Source organism: Pteropus vampyrus, unplaced genomic scaffold (assembly GCF_000151845.1).
Source record: "Pteropus vampyrus isolate Shadow unplaced genomic scaffold, Pvam_2.0 Scaffold68, whole genome shotgun sequence".
Lineage (NCBI taxonomy): Eukaryota > Metazoa > Chordata > Mammalia > Chiroptera > Pteropodidae > Pteropus > Pteropus vampyrus.
The window spans coordinates 7,541,147-7,544,355 of record NW_011888849.1 but is presented as its reverse complement, the minus strand read 5'-3'; the positions used below and the strand labels follow the sequence as shown (position 1 = coordinate 7,544,355).

The 3,209-nt window shown below is 33.8% G+C and overlaps 1 pseudogene; it reads left to right on the top strand.

Moving 5' to 3' along the window:
• Positions 1–1,806: 1,806 nt before the first annotated feature.
• Positions 1,807–1,925, top strand: LOC111740855 (annotated as a pseudogene).
• The last annotated feature ends 1,284 nt before the right edge of the window (positions 1,926–3,209 follow it).

The following is a 3,209-nucleotide window of genomic DNA, read 5'->3' as shown; positions in this document are numbered from 1 at the left end:
CTTAGCCCAGAGACAAACAATATGTGCTTTCTAATTTCTTGCAAATTACTTTTTAATTACTAAAGACTAATAATACCAATAATTTAATCAGTGATTTTGTCCTTGCAGTATTATCACTTTCACTCATAATATTAAATTTTAGATTTATAATTAACCAAAGTTTATCTAGACTGAGTTGTGCAAACAGTATTTTTAAAGGTGTTTTATAATTTGGGGCTATCTACACAGCACAATTAGTTGAAGAACTGTTCAGTTCATGAATTTTGCAACTATAGAGAAGCCAGGTAACTCAGGCTAATTGTTTGTAATTTTTTGCTGAATTTATATGTGCATTTAACAGAATAATGTGCAACTTCTCACTTTCTCTGCTGGAGCATAGTCTTTTCCTATTTATTTTAATGGTTTTGGTCATTACTTGTAACTATGATCTTATGTTCCTGTTGATTTAATTTTTAAAAATCTACTTCATTCAATCACCAAAAAATTAAAAAACACCTTCAAATATTTAGATTAAAGCATCGTGTGTAGTAGCAGCCTGATTGTCAACTACAGTAAACTTTGTTTAAGGAAACAGAGATAAATAGTAAAACCACAAAATATGTAGTTCTCCAGCCTCTCCTTAAATGGGCATGGTTTCCTTTGGAGAAGTCTTAATAGACTTGTTAGCCAGTCTTCCTAATCATTGGTGCTTGCTGATACAGCTCACCTATCACAATTTATTTCACAGTCCTTTTGCATCAGAGAGAAAGAACTTCGATTTACTACTAATTAGAGTAGTCATTTCCCCAGGCACAGGCAACATTTTGAGTGATGATGTAACCAAAAACCAGGTTTTTGTGAAAATTCAGTACAATTTAACGAAATAGAGAAGGCATTATTTTCTCTGTGAAATACATGATTATCACTTGGAAGAGACAGAAAGACTGAATGTATTAAAGCCACTTTGCTTAAATTATAAAGATGGAGAGACAGAAAGGAAATTATTCCAGATTGCTAAATCAGAGAAGGGTTGTGCACCAAAAAAATAAATAAATAAATAAAATAAAAGTAGGCTTCTGACTCATTGTCAGACAATTTGTAAACAAAGAAGTATAGAATTGCTATCACTACTTAGAAAGTGTATTTACTTGTTTGTCTGGGAATTGAACCAGACATTACAAGTTGGTTACAAATATGGAATGATTTGGGGTGAAGGGAAGATCTGGGATGTGAATTGTGTAGTTCCTAAAACATAAGCAGTTCAATATGGACCACAAGAGAGCATTGTCTCAGTATAAAGGCAAAAATTTTGTGGTTAAAGATGCTCTCAGCCACTGTATTTATATCACTCAAAATTCCCAAGGTTACAGGTTGCCGTTTTTAGATATCCTCAATTTCAGTGCAATCAGCTTTATCTAATGCTCTGGCTTATTTGGGGAGGAGGAGTAGTTTGGGAAGAGGAGTATTATGTTCCAATTGTTATACTCAGAAAACTAATATAAGCATTTCCTAAGTCATTTTATTAAATATATACTAGAGAAGCAGTGTAATTTATGGTTTAAAAATTTATATTTGTCAGAGTTATAGGTTCAAGGACATGACACTGAAGTATGTGCTCTTCTCAAACACATCAAGAAGTTCTCTAGTAAATGAAGTGAACTTAGAGTGATCTACTGAGTGATCAGCCACGAGACACGGGACAGTTATGAAAATTGCACCTGAACCTCTCAAAACTGCTTTACTTTCTGAAGACTGAATCTATTCCACAATTGAAGCAATCAGAGGTCTTTAAATAATTACATCTATAAGATTTAATAATCAGGACTCATCTATAGCCATGCCACCCTAAACAAGCCCAATCTTGTCTGATCTCAGAAGCTAAGCAGGGTCGGGCCTGGTTAGTACTTGGATGGGAGACCACCTAGGAAGACCAGGTGCTGTAGGCATAAAAAACAAAAATAAAAAAATAAGAGATTGTATGCTGACAAGGTCCTTGCAATCTGTGAGGTCAATCAAGTGTTGCTTCACCTAAAAATAATAATAATAATAATAATCAGTGCTCAAGCTTCTATTTCATAATGTATTCATTCTCAAAAGTTTACTAAGCATTCACTGTGTTCAAAATTCTTTTACATGTGTATATGACACAGTCCTCCCCCAAGAAAAGCTAAACAAATATATGGCACAAGTTAGAAAATAAGTGCCATGTAGATAGTTCAGAGTTTGGTGGAAGTTCAAAAAAATAAGAATGTGACAAGGGTAATTTGTTTCCTTGTTATTTTTTTTTCTTTTTTAATACTAAATTACCAAACATTATAGCTGATAATAAAGTTACACATTTTTGTAAATTACTGAAAACACCCATTTTTAATAAATTAGAGATCATTGAGATTTGTTCTAATGAAGACATGGAACAATTTTTAGTTATTGCTGCCTTTTTTTCTGATGGAGTAAATGCAGCATTCAAAAGTATCTAACTTGCCAAAAAAGATGAAAAAATCTCTGACATTGAGATGTGCTTGTTTCAAACTTTTTCTCCAAAAAAATAAAACCCCATAATTAGTACCCAGAATAGAAGAAACTCTGCTCTTGAAGTACCTCACTATTTAGCCTGAAACCAGACTCTCAAGACAATTTTTTAAAGGCATATTTTTAAAACTGTGTATGGATTTTGTATGGTATTTTGGAATATATTTCTTTTGTGTTAAAATATGCTCTACCAGCTGATAATGCAAAATCGATATTCAATGAAGGCGTACCATCATTTCAGACCTGGCCTAACTTCCAGCCCAGAAAAAAATTGCTCTTAGAAATATGTGCATCTCAGTTATAAAGCAACACATTAAAGAGAGGCATTAGATCGATGCAACTATTTTTTCTCATAAAAATTAATGTGCTCTATAAAATTGAGACTACTTTTATAGCATTTATTGAAGAAAAAAAAATTATTGGATTGGCTATTTTAAGGTCAACCTCAGACTAGCAACTGAATGACTCCAAGTGGTAATCCAACCCACACTTGTTATATGACCGTGAACAAGCCAAACGGGCTGTGGCCATGATTATGTATACAAACCGCCTACGTGGGGTGTCATGTCAAGGTCAACGTGTTTATGCCAGCCAGTTTTGTTATGCATGTAGAACTCCACACAGTTGTTCCGTGTATGGCACTTGGAGTGGATGCCAGCACAACTGTAACGAATAGACTGCCAGAAAGCGGATACCCATAT